Source organism: Pan troglodytes, chromosome 3, assembly GCF_028858775.2.
Source record: "Pan troglodytes isolate AG18354 chromosome 3, NHGRI_mPanTro3-v2.0_pri, whole genome shotgun sequence".
Taxonomy (NCBI): Eukaryota; Metazoa; Chordata; class Mammalia; order Primates; family Hominidae; genus Pan; species Pan troglodytes.
Window position 1 is genome coordinate 143118258 of NC_072401.2, and position 19772 is coordinate 143138029.

At 35.8% G+C, this 19772-nt stretch overlaps 1 protein-coding gene across 32 annotated transcripts in view; it reads left to right on the forward strand.

Moving 5' to 3' along the window:
- Positions 1-19772, forward strand: part of IL15 (interleukin 15) — a 104827-nt gene that overhangs the window by 20506 nt on the left and 64549 nt on the right. The window lies entirely within an intron of this gene.

The window sequence follows — 19772 nt, forward strand, 5'->3', positions numbered from 1 at the left end:
TAATAGCATAACTAATAATAAGGAAGATGTGGCAAAACAGGTGAAGTTATATATACTCACAGCTTTTAAAATGAGCATCTTGGTTTAAAAAATATACCCTTTGTCATTGCATGCTTAAAGCATATATTTGAGGGCACAGAATATTGCACATAATTTTTTTTCTGAAAAGAGCCACTTAGTAAATATTATAGGCTTTGAGAGTCAAATGCTCACTGTCACAATGAGTCAACTCTGCCCTATTACCTGAAAGAAGCAATAATCGTGTAGGTGTATGGCTATGTCCCACCAGAAGTATTTACAAAAACAGGCGGCTGATGAGGGTTGGCCTCTGGGTCATAGTTTGATAGTTTGTCAATTCTAGGCATATAAAATGACAGAATTGTGCATATCACTTTCTGTATATTACTGGGTTAATTTTGAAAGAACTTGCATGCTTAAAATTAAATAATAAGTGTAATCAAACTATCTAATTTTTGAATGAGTTTATGTAAGGATATTAGAAGATAATGTAGATTAGATTTTTTAAATGACTAATTGAGTCTTTTGAGGAGTATTTTAGAAAAATGTAAGGTCAAGTTCAGTCTCGATAACTAAACAAAATATAGTAAGGTATAACTTGATATGTTTTATGTTCTAAGAAATGCATTGTTACACAATTCTGTTGTGGGAACATCCTAGGCTGCACTGACACAAACTGAGATGGTATAGCCTATACATGCCTAGTCTATATGGTATAGCCAGTTGGTTCTAAGCTACAAACCTGTACAGCATGTTACTGTACTGAATACTGTAGGCAATTGTAACACAATGATAAGTATTTGTGTATCTAAACACAGAAAAGATACAGTAAAAATATAATATAAAAGATAAAAAATTATATCCTGCATAGGCCCCTTAAGATGGATAAATTTTACAATACTGGAAGCTGCTGTGGTTGATTCAATGAGTGAGTGGTGGGGGAATGTGAAAGCCTAGGACATTACTTCACACTACTGTAAACTTTATAAACACTGTACACTTAGGTCCTACAAAATTTATTAAAATATTTTTCTTCTTTTAATAATAAATTAACTTTAGATTATTATAATTTTTTAAAGTTAAGAAACAAACATTTTCTTTAACTTTTTGACTTTTGTAATAACACAACTTAAAGCACAAACATATTATACAGCTGTACAAAAATGTTTCTCTTTACATCCTTATTTGGTAAGCTTTTTTTCTGTTTTTAAAAATTTTTAATTTTTACTTTTTAAATTTTTTTATTAAAAACTAAGACATAAACTCACACATTAGCCTAGGTCTACACAGAGTCAGGATCATCAACATCACTGTCTTTCTCCTCCGCGTCCTATCTCACTGGAAGGTCTCCAGGGGCAGTAACACACTTGGAGCTGTTATCTCCTATGATGTCAATGCCCTCTTCTGGAATATCTCTGGAAGGTACTACCTGAGGCTGTTTTACAGTTAACTTTTAAGAAAATATAAGTAAAAGGAGTACACCACACAATAATGATAAAAAGTATAGTATAATAAATACATAAACCAGCAACATAGTTATAATCAAGTATTATGTACTGCATATAATTTTATGTTATACTTTTATATGACTGGCAGCACAGTAAGTGTGTTTCCACCAGCATCACCATCAATTGAACAATGCACTGTGTTACGACATTATGACGTCGATGTGGTTTGGATTTGTGTCTCCATTGTTGGAGGAGGGGGCCTGGTGGGAGGTAATCAGATCATGGGGCAAACTTCCCCCTTGCTGTTCTCATGATAGTGAGTTCTCACGAGATTTGGTTGTTTAAAAGTGTGTAGCACCTCCCCCTGCTCTCTTTTCCTCCTGCTCTGGCCATGTAACACATGCCTGCTTCCACTTCATCTTCTGCCATGATTTTGTTTCCTGAGGCCTCCCCAGTCATGCTTCCTGTATAACCTGCAGAACTGTGAGTCAATTAAACATTTTTTTCTTTATAAATTACCCAGTCTCAGGTAGTTTTTTATAGCAGTGCGAGAATGGACTAATACAGACATCTTTGTCACCAGCTGCTAGGAATTTTCAGCTCCACTATAATCTTATGGGACCACCTCATTGTATATGCAGTATGTCATTGACTGAAACTTCATTATGGGGTGTGTGACTTTAAAGCCACAGAAATAAATCCAAGCATCTGGCTTCTTACTGGTAAAGTGAATATATACATTTCATTTTCACTTTCAGTTATAATTTCTAATTAACACCCTCAGATAGAATTCTGTAGCATGTATACTAGATCAAGATAAACAGTAGAATAAGTAAAGGACTTTAAGGAAATTGAAACATTTTATAAGAACTCCAAGAGGAAAAAGGCAGTTTATTTTTCCATCATTTTTAGTATGAGAAAATAAAATAAATATAAATTCAAAGAAAAAACACAGAAATCATGTTCTTTGACAGTAATTATTTATAAACTGAAACTTACCCCTTAACTTCATAAACTTCCTAGAAATTATTGTTTCTTGGAATTTTTTTTTTTTTTTGAGACAGAGTCTTGCTGTGTTGCCCAGGCTGGAGTGCAGTGGTGCGATCTCGGCTCACTGCAAGCTCCGCCTCCCGGGTTCAAGCCATTCTCCTGCCTCAGCCTCCTGAGTAGCTGGGACTACAGGCACCTGCCACCGCACCTGGCTAATTTTTTTTGTATTTTTAGTAGAGACGGGGTTTCACCATGGTCTCGATCTCCTGACCTTGTGATCCACCTGCCTTGGCCTCCCAAAGTGCTGGGATTACAGGCATGAGCCACTGTGCCCGGCCTGTTTTTTTGGAATTTTTATTAAGAATTCCCCAAACTCAAGAACAAGTTTCCTGGTGTCTTTTTTTTTTTTTGAAGACGGAGTCTTGCTTGTTTGCCCAGGCTGGAATGCAATGGTGTGATCTTGGCTCACTGCAACCTTTGCCCCTTGGGTTCAAGCAATTCTGCTGCCTCAGCCTCCTGAGTAGCTGTGATTACAGGCACATGCCACCATGCCCAACTAATTTTTGTATTTTTAGTAGAGACGGAGTTTCACCATGTTGGTCAGGCTGGTCTCGAACTCCTGACCTTGTGATTTGCCCACCTCGGCCTCCTGCAGTGCTGAGATTACAGGCATGAGCCACTGCACCTGGCCAGTGTCTTATTGATACACACAGATTAGGTATTGCTACCATTGAGGGGTTAAAAAAGAAGCAGGGGGAAATTTTGAGTATTGAGTGATAATATTTGAGACATTTTTAGTAATAGCAATGTGGTTGTGAAGTGTCTTGTCACTGAGATATTGATGGAAATGAATAAACATTCTTTTTAAAAAAATTTATTCTGATCAATTCTGTGGCAAATAAGCTATGGCAGGGGAATTTTGCTTAAATGAAATCATGCATGAAATATGCAAGAGATTTAAACAGGGATCTCCCCTAGTATATGAGTAGTAAATAAGTGTTTTGAAGTCATAAGAAGAGTGTCGTGTGCCTTCTGTTTTTCTTTTTATGAATTCTGTTTGATTCCTACATTTTTTAGGTTCAGCTTCCTTTGTTGGGATACTTAAAAACAGGTACATTTTGATTGCTTATTTCTTGGTGGCCAGTGATAGTTATTCATGTCAGGATTTGGGTGGAATTAAAGACCTCAAGTATCTCTTTCAATTTGCACAGTAAAACAGGCAAGTAAGTGTAATTTGTTCCTTGGTGAGCTCTGCTCTTACTGTAACAAGAACCCAGAAAGGCACTATTTGTATCAGTTAATCTCTTGAAGGTAGCTTTTATTTTGGATAGTCAACTGGGAAATGTAATGGGCTCCATGCTAAAGAAACTTTCACTGTGAAACATTTCTGCCAACCGAATCTCACTTGTAGTCTTTATCATGATTTCTTTGCTATAATTTTTACATTCTGAAAATAAATGCATTTACAAAGCAGAATTTGGGTATAAACTAAGTTACTAGGAACCTTACCAGTGCATGCTTTCACTCAAGGCCCCTCCTCTTTTATTTTAGCTAGGGATGCAGCTTACAAGCTTGGGTGGCCTTGAGTCACCACTTTTAACTCAATTTAGTTAAAGCTTTTAATTTTGTTTCTTATTATCTCTTTGATTATCAGGGTATTATGCGCTCATTATAGAAGAGTGAAAACTACAGAAAAGTTTAAAGTTGGGGAAAATATCACCAGTTGCCTTAATTACTAGAAGGCAACTAAACACATGACTGTTAACACGGTTATTTTGTTTACGTGGTTGTTATAAAAAAGATTGAAAAGTTGCGTTCTGGTTTTGCTTGTTTACCAGGAAATTGTGACATTTCTCTGTGACATTACATAAGTAAACATTATTTTAATGTGTATATAATACTCTAAAATAGGTTCCAACCCATCATTCCTTTCTCTAATTGTTAATTATTATAAATAGCACTTCAGTGATTATATTTTTGAATAAATTTTGTCCAAATTTATGATAATTCGTTAGGTACATTTCCTAGGAAGGGAACTAAGATGTCTAAAGTATAAATATTTTAATGGTGCTCTTATCCCAAAAATGATGTACAAATTTACACTTTTGTCATCCCTACACCTTCATCTCTATGTGAGTCTTGGTGATACTGCATCCTCACCAGTGCTGATGTTTCACAATCCTTTCTAGTTCCATGAAGAATAGGGCAGCAGTTTATGCCAAATGTAATTCTCTTGGAAACTACAGAGAAAATTATGAGAATGGCATTGAAGGGAATCCCACAAACTAGGTCTAGCAAAACCCAGAGACAGTGAGTAACCATAAAATCCAGAATGTGTTACTGTAGATAGGCAAAAGCAACTGAAATTAGCAGAATTTGTGCAGGAAATACTGCCAGGAAGAATGAGAGTGTGGAGGAGCCACAGAGTGATAGCAGGTGTTGATGACTGTCATCAGGTAAGTATTCTAAGAAGGAAAGAACCCTGTTTTGAGTGGGAGCTAAACTCAAATAGGGAGTCATTCCTGGGAGAATTGGAGAAAGATGTTTTTGTTCCCATAAGAGGCAGATCTCAGAAAGCACATCTTTTAAAAAGGAGAGAAATGCATTGGAAGGAAGGGGTTGTATCCCTTGGTGGCAGTTTCTAGTGAGGAAGCTGGAGGAGCTCAGAGATGGTGCACGTGCCATTCCTCGTAAGATCCAATGGACTTCACAAGGTGCATCCTGACAGGCAGAGTCGGATTCCTGCCTGCATTGTGCACTTAGTGCCTGGGATTTTTCTCCTTGTATGGAGATGCGGACAAGTTAACAGCCTGTGTGGCTCATCTTTGACCAATGGGATACAGAAGTTGGCAACACATTCTTCCCCTTTTCTCTGCCTGGGTGTGACCTCTTGAAGTACAGTTTGTGTACCGCTGTGCACTTAGAAATGGCGAGCTCTGTTGCACTCCCTTATATTGGCTCCCTCCACCCTCCATTTCTGTTTTTTGTTGTTGTTGTTGTTGCTATTATTTCTTCTCCTTATTTTCACTTCTTTCTGCTTTCCTGGAATCATACCCCTCAATAAAATATTTTTTTCTGTGTCTCATGATGATGTCTTACCCGTCATACCTTTATTGTTTTTCTGATTTCTATTGGGATTTCTTTACTGTTCCATGGATTATTTAAAAATGTATTGCTTAATTTTCAAGCAATTGAAGATTCCCTAGTTGTCTTTTTCGTTTTTAGATTTCACAGCCAGATTTCTTTCAGAGAATAAAACATTGAGTACTTTTAGTCCTTTTAGTTTTGTCATGACTTGCCTTAGGCCCAACATATGGTTAATTTTGGCAAATGTTCCAAGAGGACCTAACAAAAGTAAGTTTTGCCATTGAGTACAATGCACCTTAGAGAACAGGTAGGTCAAGTTTATTGTTTTTTCCACATCTACTCTGTCCTTGTTGACTTTTTCTTTTACTGTGTATTCTATCAGCTTTTGAAAGAGATGTTTTTAAATTACCCGCAATGACGGTGAATTTGCCTGTAAGCCTTAAAGCTGTGATTTTAGAAGACTATAGATTTTGGAATGTGAGACCTTCCTGGTAGTTTGACCTTTTCATAGTTAAGAAATGCACACCATCATCTTTGTAATAAGGCTACCTGCGTTAAAGTCTGCTTTGTTATTAATATAGCTACCTCAGCTTATTTCATTTAATATTGCATGATATATATTTTCTCATCCATTTACTTTCAGCCTGTTTTTGTCTCTGTGTTATGTATGTGCATCTCTTGTAAACAGCATGTAGCTGTGTTCTTTGTTACTGTTTTGAATTCAGCCTGACAATCTTAGTCTTTTACGGAGTATTTAGTTCATTTTTATTTAATGTAATTACCGATGTATTTGTGTTTGTATTCATCAACCTATTTTTTTTCTGTTTGACTCAGTTTTTATGTAGCTTTTTCTTCCTTTGTTGTTATTACTTAGCTATTTCAACATGCATCCTTTGCATATTACATTCTATCTAATGACTTGTTTTAAGAAGAGATAATTGCAGTTTGATTTAAACCCTTAAAGAAGAATAAAAACTTCAAATTGTTTCCATGAAGTGAGAATGCCACTGATATCTAAGTTTGATAAAAATTTCACAAAAAAACTATTTCCCAATTTTATTTATGAATATCAGTGCAAAACTCTTCATATTATTGGCAGAAAAAAATCCAGCAACTCATTAAAAAAGTAATCATTAAAAAAGTAACTCATTAAAAAAATAATATCATGATCAAGTAGGGTTCATTCTAGGAATGAAAGATTGTGAACTCTATTAAAATAATTTATCATATTAATTGGTCTAAAAATCATATGTTAATTTCTATAGATGCTGAATATTTATTTGACAAAATTCAACAGCCATTGTGGATATTTTTTAAAAAGACAACTCAATAAAATAAGAGTTTAAACATTTTATAAACAAGGTGAACTGACAAACTATTTATGCTATAGGGGCAGAAATGGGGTGATCCCTTTCTTCCCCATTATAAAGGTCACAGCCTACACACCCTTATAACGAAAGACAGATTAACAAGAGAAATGCATAGCACATTTATTTGATCATAGTTTTATGTGACACAGAAGCCTTCAAAAATGAAGACTCAAAGACTCAGGGTAAACTATCCATTTTCATACTGGTCTTTTTGGAATGTTTATGGAGACTTCATTAGCTAGGCATGATTGAAGCATAAATGGCCAATGTAGAACTCTGCTTGGCAAAAACGGCATGATCTAATGTTAATAGACCTGGTAGGGAAATCTCAACAAGGCCTGTTCAGATTCTTCTTGCCCTATCTATGCAGCATTCCTTCCTCCCAGGTATGGGATATGGCCCATCTGGAATGAAGTCTTAATTTCTTTTTGGCCAACTGTTACATGGAAAGGTCGGGGAAGTTGAGAGTAATATTTTTAGGTTTTATGCCTGGCTTTGGTGAAAAGGGGTTCTGGCTCCTATGACCTGCCTTGAGGAAGAGGGCTTCTAGTTTCTGCAGCTCTCCTTGGGGAAGAATGAGGCTAGGGGAAGAATGAGGCTGAGAGGAGAGAGTAGGAGGTCAGAGAGAAACTTGCTTCTGAGACTGCTTCTGAGGCCTTCATTTTGAAATATTATTTTTTGAGCCCTAAGAATGCACACAAACAAACAGAAACACACAGCACACAAACACACAATCTTGTCTCAAAGCCATTTTGTAATGAATAGCAAAACACTAGAGGCATTTCTGCTTATTCTGTTAAAAGTATAAATCAGATAAGGATGCACAATTCTCAACCCTGCTACTGATGCTGTACCAGAGATTTTAGCCAACAAAGCAGATACAAGAGACAAATTAAGTCTTAAGCTCTAAGACCTAAGCAGGTGGAAGTAAAACCTTTATGTTTCTGTGACTTAATATTTCGAAAACTCCCAAATAACCTGTGAGAGTTTCTAACCATTACTCAATTCCAGCATCTAAAATAGGAAAAACAGAGATAAATCTGACTCATTAAAAACATTCTTTGGTGGGCAAACCCCCCCCCCCCCCCCCACACACACACACATACACACAAAACCAACAACAAAAAACCCTCTGGGGAAATTCAAAAGAATGATAAACTGGGAAAAATATTTACTTCTCCAATCACCAAGCATTTTCCCCCTAATATATTAAGAACTTTTAGAAACTGGGGCGTGTGGGGAAGTACAAGCTATAGAGCTGTTGGCAAAGAACATAAATGAACAGTTTATATAAAAAGAATTGCAAATAGCATTTCAACTCATAAAAAAGATATTCAGCCCCACATAAGGCACCAGTTGTTATTTGATTTTATTTAAGAAATGAGAGAATATAAGTATATATTTCTAAATTTGCTTGCGTTTTATAAAGAAACTTTCAAGGAAGCATAAGAATGAATAGAAATGGTTGCCTACAGAGACCAGAGTGGAGGGACAACAAATAGGGTGAATGGGACAGGAATTGAAGCCTAATTCTTACATACATACTTTCTCATATTGTTTCATTTTTTAGCCATGTGAATATATTACTTTTATAGAAAAATATATAAAAATACAAATTTGCAATTGCTTTATTTAAGGTGAAAAATTTTACCTCTTTTGATTACTGTGTAAGTTGAGTTCTTTAAAGTGGTCATGTACTATTTGTATTTTCATTTCTTAAAATTATCTGTTCAAGTTCTTTATATTTAGAGATATTTTTGTTTTGTTGTTTTTTTAACCAAACTTTATAATTCCTTAATATGTTAAGGAACCAGTACATTTTATCATTTTTATTTCACCTTTTAAAAGTCTGGTTATCCTATCATTTTGTTTATTATACATTAACTTAGAGAAATTAATAATTCTTATTTTGTCAGATCTATCAATCTTCCTGTGTTGGCTTTTTAAGAAACATTACTATATTTTATTTTTGAAATGACACCCAAATGCTAAACGTTTAATAAAAATCATATCAATTTTAAGGAAATTGATTATCACTGGCTGACCTTTCACTTCAAACTGCCCTCTTTTTAATAAAAGCATAAAACATTTCAAAGGGATCATGACAGTGTATTTTATTTTATGGCCTAGTATTTATTTTAATATATACTAGGTCTAGTTCCTCTTTATTCCTTTTCTATTTAAAAATTATTTTCACCAGTAGATATTTTTGGATGAACTTACGGATCATAGTGTCAAGTTCGCTTCTTATGTCAATTCTTATATGTCAATTTCACTTCCAAATTTCTTATGAAATAATTTGGAAAAGTGATATTTCTGTAATATATAGTTTCCATCTAGGAATCAAGTATGCTTCTCAGATTGTATAATTGCTCTTTTTGCCTTTCAATCTAGTTTTATTGATTTCTTTATATATTTCCATACATTACCATATTCATTCCTAACTATGGTATAATTTTGTTGCTAATGTGGATTAGGTAATTTCCCCTACATATTGATGAGACATGGAATGATGAATATAAGAGTTGTTGATATTATGATGTATATATTTTGGTTTCTGTCCATGGCTTCTGTCTCATAACTCCCATAGACCTTGTTATTTCCTAGGTGACTAAAACAATAAGTATATGTCTTTTGTTAAAGTATTTAGTCTTTTGTTCTTGGTTTCTGAAGCAGCTTCCAAACAGCTTTTAAGTAATAAAGGTGAAAGACAGCCTTTTGTCATAATGTTGGGGCTCTTTAGGGCTCAGAAGCAGGACTCAGAAAACAGAATCTCTCTCAGACTCATCCTTTTTATTTCTTTATTTATTTATTTATTTTTTTTTTTGAGACGGAGTCTAGCTCTGTCGCCCAGGCTGGAGTGCAGTGGCACGATCTCGGCTCACTGCAAGCTCCGCCTCCCGGGTTCACGCCATTCTCCTGCCTCAGCCTCCCGAGTAGCTGGGACTACAGGCGCCCACCACTACGTCCCCGGGCGTGGTGGCTCACGCCTGTAATCCCAGCACTTTGGAAAGCCGAGGCGGTCGGATCACGAGGTCAGGAGATCGCTCCCCACCTTTTAATTTAAAATTTTCAATTTTATAAGACAGGGTCTCACTCTCTCAGCCAGCCTGGAGGGCAGTGGCACAATCTTGGCCCAGTGCAGCCTTGACCTCCGGGACTCAGGTGATCCTCCCATCTCAACCTCCTGAGTAGCTGGAGCTACAGGTGCACACCACCCTGCCTGGCTAATTTTTTGTGTTCTTTTGTAAAGATTTGGTTTCACCATGTTACCTATGCTGGTCTCAAGCTATCTATCCATCTCAGCCTCCCAAAGTGCTGGGATTACAGGCGTGACCCACCCCACCTGGCCCTTCTGCTTCCCCCCACTTTTTTTTTTAACTTTCTCCTTTTTCTCCCCAAGGAAGGCCATAGAAACTAAAAATATACTCTCATCTTCCCCCCTTTGTGTCTTGGAGCTGGCCGTGAAGCGATTGTCTGATTGTAAGTCATAAGATCCCCATTTCTGAAGGGGTCCTGCACCATACCCAGGAAGAAGGAATGCTGCACAGAGAGGCCAAGAAAAATCTAAACAGTCCTTGCTGGGTTGCCCCACTCAGCCTATTCATATTAGGTCATACTCTCTTTGTCCAGTCATATTTTTACATGATTGTCCATGCTTCAATCATTCCTATCCAATGAATTTTCCATAAGAGGCCCAGAAAGATAGAATATGGGAGCTCCTGAACAGCTGAACTTGTGGAAGCTTGCAGAAGGGTGAAGAAGAACTCATCCACGTGCGGGTGGGTGGCACATCCCATTTACACAGGAATGGAAGTGCTTGTGCTCAGGACCCTTTAGACCTCACCCTATGCATCTCTTCATCTGACTGTTTATTTGTATTTTAAAAAATATCCTTTATAATAAAGTTGTAAATGTATTTCTCTGAATTATGTGAGCCAGTCTAACAAATTAATCAAACCCAAGGACCGGGCTGTGGGAACTCTGATTTATAACTGATCGGTTAGAAGCCCAGGCAAAATAACCTGGGGCTTGTGGGAACTGAGCCTCCAATCTGTGTGATCTGATGCTGTCTCCAAGTAGATAGTGTCAGGATGCTATTTCCAGGTAGAGAGTTGGGTGTCCACTGCAGAACTGATTGCTTGCTTGTTGGTTAGGAGAAATCCCCACAAACTTGGTCACAGAAGTTTTCTGTATTGATTGTTGTGGTGTGAGAGTAGAGAAAAAACTTTTTTTCCACCCAGCACCTATGGTTTAATTCATACCTTTTTTTTTCACTCTGTATGCCACTTACTTTAAAAAAATAAAAATGTGAGTGTCTTGTCTGGCCAGCAAGATTAAGAAATAAGTTTGTCTTCTGCTTTCCGGGGCTCTGTTTATTCAGTTATAGGAAGGAAGGGTAGAGTTGAATCAAATATTAATTCTTAAAACATCTTTTGGTTTTTTATTTCTTTTATAATGTGAGGTAATGCAGGGTGTATTTATTTTTTTCTTGGTATCCTAATGTATATAATACTTTGAAAGTTGTCGGAACCCTCTATGGATTAGACATACATGCATAGATAAATAAGCATGAACATCACTGTCGTCATCTACCATTAGTGAGCTTATTTATTTAATTCTTTCTCTTATTTTAATTTTCTGGTACAATAGGTTAATATTCTGTGAAAACCAACCTGACATTCTTAACCTTTTCATGGGACATTAAACTTTGACTACTGTCACAGTTAGTAAAGTTCACTTTACAGAAACTTAATTTGTGCATTAAAATGTATGTATACAATTATCTTTTATTAACACATTTTACAGTTGTGATTAAAATCACTGTATAATTTTATTAAAACATATGAAATGATTGATTTTGAGATAGAGATAATACATAGTGCCACATATGGCGGGAAATACACGCACATCCTTGTTCAGAGGTATTTTCTTTAGGATGGAAGGCCCTTTGAGAGAGACACTGCAGCTCTCCTGTGCCTCAGCCTACCTCCCTGGGCCAGGTGTCTCTGATGTGGTGGGTTCAGCTTCCTTTATGCCACTTGGCCACTGCCTCTTCAGTGCAAGCCTCTGACTCTCTCCTCAGCTATCTTCCATGCTCCCTGTGGGTTTTGGCAGAAACTTCTGGATTCCTTCCAGAGAAGAAGCTTAGATGAGTGAACTCAATCTTTCTCTCTGCCTACCTAGTTTTCACCTTTGTTGTCACATTTGGTCGTTTCTTGAGTGAGACTACCCTTCATGTTGGTATCTGTCAGGAGTTTGGCTGGGTTGTCGGGGACTAAGCATGCCACCAAATCCACTCTCAATCCCCTACTGGTGTGTCAGTACTGGATGAGAATTTAGCTCACATAGGTCTTCCTCTTCCTTTTTTCTCTTTGCCTTCCCACCCACTAGCTGAAATGCCAACTTGCATCACATCCTTTTTCTCCTAAGGGCAACCTCCTGTTTAGCCTCCATTGACAAATCATATTTCCATTCTCTACCATGGTAGAAACTCAATTTAGACCAACTTTCATTTTCATGATTGAAGCCTTAGGAAAGCTAGACAATAGGGATTTACAAACAGGAGATTACACTGGTTTATTCTAAGAGAAGCCTAACTTTGTGCTAAAAACGTGAATGCAAGACAGGCTGCCTAGTTTCTTGTTCTGGGCTGTCACTTACTAGATGTGTCACTTTAGGTAAATAATGTAATTTCTTTTTTCCTCAGATTTGTCATCTTAATGGCAATCTGTTACAACAACTTTATAAGAAAGGGATTATTTTATCATCATTTTATGATGATAATTTAAATGTCATTTAAAATGATGACAAAATAGTCCCTTTCTTAAAAAGTTGCTGTAACAAAAAATTAGTTAAGAACCTAAAATAGTAACTGAAAAGTAATAAATATTTGGTATCTGTTAGCTAATACCAAATAGTAGGAGGCTAAATGAAAAATGTAAAGTTGGAAATGCAGGTGCCTAATTAAGTGAGACTTTGAAAGTGCCTGGAATTTAGACACACAATGTAGCAAGCAACAAGAAGCCTTGAAATAATTTGAGTGGTTGTGTGGTGAAAGTAGTGTTGACTTAAATTAGTTCATTAGGAGTATATTAAGAGTGAGACAGCGATTGTATTTACAGGACTTCAGCCTCAAGGTGATGACGGCCTAGACTAAATTGTTGCAAATAGCAGTGGTGATAAAAGAAAACAGAGGAGATTATCAGGGATCAGAGAGAGGTGTGGGCCCAGGGTGTTTCTGAGCCAAGGATAATGGCTGCATCATGTAGAATTTAGCAGAAATAGAGAGTTAAAAGAAGAGAATGTTGTCTGGGTAGAAAAATTTTGATTTTAGATTTATTAAGTTTGAGGCAATAATAGGCTATTCAAGTGGAAGTATCCCAGGGGACAGGGATTGGCAAACTTTTTCTGTAAAATGCCAGATGGAAAATATTTCGATCTTTGTGGACCAGATGTGGTCTCTGTCACATCTTATTCTTTGTATTTTTTTTTTTTTACCATTCTTTTAATATATATTTAAAATGCAAAAATGTAGGACACCAAAAAAAGCTGCAATCTAACTTGGCTCGTGACAGAGCCTTGACTGAGATATTGGGTCTAGAAATCTAGATTAATGTTCACCGTGTGGATAATTTGAAAACTCATGAGTAAGCATAGATGTACAGTATTCTAATTAAGATAGATTATTATTGTAAATTATATAAATATTTACATTGAAAGTGTTTTGCCCAGAAATAGATTTTACCTTATTTTTTCTGAGCCCTGTAAAGTTACTAAGGACTTCCGTCAACTAGATATAAAAAATAGATTCAATAAAATTAATAAAATTTTTCAAATGTTGATTAGGATTTAAGAAAAATAGTTTCAGAAAATTTCTAATTTCATAATTCTGTGGAAATTAATGCGAAATAATGTTTGGCTTACTGGATGTCACAGAGGCTAAAAGTAATCTTTAGTTTATGAGAGTATCATGATACATAATAGAATAAGACAGGCTATAAGAATTGTAGCCAGCTGTGCTGGCATCAAGGAATTAGAATATTTATGCTTTAACTATGGGATTAAAGGGGGTTATAGCCTTTCAAAATTGACTTAAATAAAGGCACTATAGATAGAATTAAATAAAAACAATATGAGTTCCTTACTTCTGTCCAAATTAACCAAATGAATGGCACAAATTGAAGAAGTCTCTTAAACTAGCCATAATTAATGAGTTTATTTATTCCCTTAATTCAAGTAGATCACTAGAGTTTAAGTCTATTTTCCTAATGGAATGTTATTGATTTTAAGTTTAACCAACATGTTTTGCTTTTTACAACAGATTTATAGAAATATTCAATATTTTTACTAGTACAACCTAGAAATTATTTTACTTCTTTATTTAAGATGGTACGTTTCAGATAAACTTTTGAAATCTATAGAGTATTACTTTCATATATGTAAATGCAGAGTGCAGATTACAGAAATTAGTTTTAGATTCAACATTATGTCCAAGTTCCAGTACCTTTATACTTGAAGTGTTTGAGAGAAACATTGGCAAATTGGAGCTTACATAGAAAGACACATTCAGGAATATAACATATCTAAGTACTAATTCAAGTGAAAAATAGCTAAAACAACTAGTATGGAGAAGAAAGACATAGGAGGGTCTGGACTCATGTATGCATTGCACAATGGGGTGAGTTGTGTATATATCACAGTTGTCTTAAATATTTAAAATGGCAGAAGAAGGAGCAGACTCATTTATCTATCCATTCATCCATCCGTCTAACCATTCACCCAACATTTCATGTAGAAATAGCCTTCTATATGCTAGTCTTAACGTATATACTAGAGACAGAAAGATGAGTAATATAACCCCTACGTAAAGAAGCTCATAGACTAATGAGGAATCTCATATTTTTGGGGAACACTTATTACTTAGGTAAACCATTAGCTTTCATTTCCTCCTCTCTAAGTCCAGATAATAATAATAATACATAACTCAGAGGGTTATCTATGGGGGAAAATGAAATTGTGAAAAGTACTACAAAAATGCTATAGAATGTTAGATGACATATTATTGACTGAGGGATTTCTGGATAAGAGATTACTAACTCATGTTTTCTGAATCTCGTGATTTAAAATTTTGTAGTAAATTAGTTATGTGTTGTGTGATAAACCATATAAAATTTAGTGTCTTAAAACCACAACACTTTATTGTTTCTCATTGTTTTACTGGTTGACTGAGTGATTTTCTCCCGGGTCTTGTTTGGGCTCATTCGATATCTCCTCACTCACCTGTCTGGTGCCTCGGTGATGGCTGTTGTGTGAGCTGCTTTCATCATGCAGTTTCTTCATTAGGTAGTCCAGCTGGATTTTCTTACATGACAGCAGAAACAGTCAAAGATGTAACAACAGAATGGCAAGGCCTCTTGGGACCTAGAGTTGGAAGTCACACTTATTTTTGCCATATCCTGTTGGTCATAACTAGTTATAAAGACATAGGACATAAATCGTAGCTAGGACATAAATCATAGCTAGCCCAGATTTAAGGGGAGGGAAGAGAGACTCCACCTTTCAATGGGAGAAGTGGCAAATTCACACTGGAGAAGGGCGCATGGGATGGAAGAGACTGTTGTGGCCATTTTTGCAAACTATCTACCACATATACACATGGCAGGTTTTTACTTCCCATTTGGTAAAGTATAAGTAGTCTATTTTTCTGTGTACAGTGGCTAACAGTTGTACTTATTTTTTTGTGTGTGTTTCAATCATCATTACTAGCAAGGAATTATAGTATGAAAAGGCACAGTTTGAGTCCTTCTATATAGTTCATAGTCATTGTTGTTTGTAATTAAAGAAATATTGCAGCAACTTCTAACCAATAGGTTATGAGTGAAGGATTTGTCTGTCTGTGAAAGGATCTTAATTCTTGTTACTTTATTATTACACCGTCTTCATTTTTTTAGCAATAAGAGGTAAATTTTTACTTTACTGCTTAATATCTGTCACTTTTATTCCTTTATAACAAGAAGATAAATATTTTAAGTCAGTTTTCCTCTTATCTAAGTATATAACCAATGGTTACAGAGCATGGAGTTGGGGTGAAGTGTGACTTTGTTTTCTTTTTATTTTAATCAAGTGGTTTCAATATCCTTTCTAACTAGACAGCCTTACTTTTCAAACACCGCACCGCAAAGTATTATGTTGTTGCATTGATTTATTTCTGTTGTTTTGAAGTCTCAGTGAATTTATAATTTATATCCCACACTATCTTGAGGGTATGTGTGCTAAAGCAGAAAACACAAACTTGTCCATTTTGGTAAAATAAGGGTATTCTAAACTTTTGAGAGTTGCAAGAATCCTACTTTGAAAAATATTCAGTCTCCAGATGAACTGTAGACTTTAAATACGTAAAAGCATTATAACAAAGAAAAACATACCAGTTTATAGCCAATGACGTATGTTGATCGTAGACTCTAGCTATAGGAATGCCTTTCATTTTCTTGAAAATACAAGACAGTTTCTTATCTTTTGACTTATAGATATGTTGCCCTCTCAGGTTGAAGCGCACCCTACTATTCTTTTGATGAGTGTCTCCCTACCTGTAAGTCCCAGTTTCCATGTCACTTCCTCCACAAAGTCTTCTGGCCAGGCACCTCTCTTGCATGTTTGCATAGCACCCTCTGCTAATGCCTCCCAGTATCATGTAGCTGCTGTGAGCTTTTCTTTCTTCCTCACTAGACTATGAGCTCAATAAGGGGAGGCGTGATGCTGACTTTGACCATGTTTATACCTTCACTTCTTAGCACAGCAGTTAGAACATTGTAGTGGGCAACTGATATTTGTTAAATGAATTAATTTGGGGTAGACTGTAATAAAATTTCCCACTTTAGCATTCTCATTCAGATAAAAGTACAATAGAAAATCTCTTTTTTGAATCAGGACTCATAATTGTTTGGCACTGAAATAGAAAAAACATACAATGATCTATCTTTTCGTTCTGTACAACAGATCAAATATTCTGCTTTGTAAGTATCTAAATAGTCTCTCATTAAATGGTTCTTTATATGATCAAGGATATGATTTTTCTTGATTTACTTTTATTTTGTAGTTCCCTAGCAAATTACTATGGGAATTAAGGTCACACAAATCAAATATCTCAATTATGCCTTTGGTATCTTACTCATCACTCTCCTACCTACTTTGACTATATCTTTCTGCTGCTTAAAATTTTCTACCGCTTCCTTTTACCCTCTGAAACAATAATGAACATATTGCCTCACTGTTCTCAGAGCGCTTGGCTATTAGATACAAGTTATTTGACTGTATCTGCCTCCAGAACACACGTGAAATAATGTATTTATTACTATCTGAAAATATATTTCAACTCACCTTCTGTAGTTTGCCACCTTTCCTTAATTTTTGTCCATTTATATCATACATATAAACTACTTTATTCATTCTGACAGCAGTAGCATAGATTTCATTCTCTTTTTAATTTCATTATATGGTTTGTTTCCTCCAAAAACAAACATTCTAGTTTTTTATACCATTTCTAATATTCCAGCATAATTAATGATCAGCTCTTTTCATTCAACCCATATTTGTACTTTGATATCTGTGAATTATTTGGACCAGCTAAACAATGTAAGCAAATTGAACATTCACAGCATTTGATCTTTTTTGTCTGGGTCTTGATATTTAGAAAGTTCAGCTAAAGTTGATATTAAAGTGTTAAATTTGCAGAAGTTTCAGGTAACTCTTCAGTTGATCTTTATTGAAATAATGAACCACAGCCTAGAGCCCTTGTGCTTTTGTATGCTTACTAGGATTCCATAATTTTTAAGGATATATAGTTGGAAATTTTGGGAAGTGGGGATTTGGTTTTTGGTTTTTTTATTCTCAGCTGAAGTGTAGCATGTATACAGATCACAGTGTAGGATGCAAATACAGATCATCAGACAGAACCTTCTGTGTGTTTTGTGGAGTCATTTGATTATTTGTGTAGTATCTCACATGAGACTTAATTTTAATTTAAACAAACCTGTAAGTCTGTTCAAAGTACAGGGAAACTGAGGTAGAAGTAATACCCTAACAATTTTGCAGAGAATTTCAGAAATATAAAATGTGTCAATACAAAAATTAGCCGGATGTGGTGGCACCTGCCTGTAATCCCAGCTACTCAGGAGGCTGAGGCAGGAGAATCGCTTGAACCAGGGAGGCGGAGATTGCAGTGAGCCAAGATCATGCCACTGCACTCCAGCCTAAGTGACAGAGAAGACTTCACCTCAAAAAAATAAAAAAAAAAGAAATAAAAAATCTCTGAAGTTTCATAAAATAAAATATTTAAAGGTACAGTAACAGCATATTAATTTATTGCTGTATGCTAAGTAGTGTGCTAGGCATATTGCATACAAGATTATGTATGCAATATGTATGCAATGTGCCTCCTAAAAATTGTTGATGATTTGTATTATTATCTCTGTTTTTAAGCAGCTCTGGAAGTTAAATAAATTACCCTATGTATTAGTTTTCTATTGCTATGTAACAAATCACCACAAACTTAGAGAATTAAAATAACACCATTACTTATATCACGGTTCTGTAGATCAGAAGGCCAAGCAGGCTGGACAGGGTGTTCTACTTGGGGTCTCTGAAGGTAGAAATCAAGGTGTCAGCCAGGCTGGGCTCTTAGCTGGCAGCTGGAAAGAATTCATTATCATGCTCATTCAGGTTGTTGGCAGAATTAAATTCCACTTGAACCTCGAACAACATGGGTTTCAGCTGCAGGTCCACTTATACCCATTTTTTAAAAATAATTATATTGGGATTCTTTTGGATATTTGAGACAATTTGAAAAAAAAAACAGATGAACAGTGTAGCCTAGAAATACTGAAAAAATTAGGAAAAAGTTACGTGTGACACTATTCTGGAAATTCTAGTCTCTTTTATCATTAACTACCATAAAATATACACAAATCTATCATTAAAAGTTAAAATGTATCAGAATTTACACATATAAGCACTTAGAGCTGACAGAAATGTAAACAAATATATGGAGGCATAAAATTAATTGTGGTACATACTAAACTACTGTAATAATGTTGTAACCCCCTCCTGTTGGTAATGAGGTGAACTCCAGTGCTGTAAGTCTCTGCATAAAATGCGCTGTGATGCTAATCAACCTGTGTGAGCAGCTCATCTCCAGTAAATTGCATACTGAAGTAAAAAGTGATCTCTTGCAGTTCTCGAGTATTTGTCATAGTGTTTAGTGTACTACCATAAACCTTGAATAACACCCTACGGCCCACAGGAAGTGTCACTAGTGATGCTGGAAGTGCTTCCAAGAAACAGAAAAGTCATGACATTACAAGAAAAAGTTGGATTGCTTGATATGTACCATAAAATGAGGACTGCCACTTTGATTGCCCATCATTTCAAGATACATGAATCCAGACTAGGAAAAGGAAATTCCTGAAGCTGTAGCTGCAGCTACAACAGCAGGTGCAAAAACCTTGCACATTTTGTGAAATACATTTGTATCTCATATCGAAAATGTAGCTTTTATGTGGGTACAGGATTGCTATGAGAAAGTCATACCTATAGACCAAGAGACAGCATACTAGTTTCCTAGACACCATTAAAAATCATTAAATAGAAAGGATATCTGCCTGAACAGGTTTTTAATACAGACAAAAGTGTCTACTCTGGGGAAAAAAAGCCACAGAAGACATTTATTAGTAAAAAATAGAAGCCAGCACCAGGAATTAAGCTGGTCTTTTTTGTCTGGGTCTTGATATTTAGAAAGTTTTTAAGGCATATTTAGAAAGTTTTAAGGAATTAAGGCAGGAAGGGATAGGCTAACTCTACT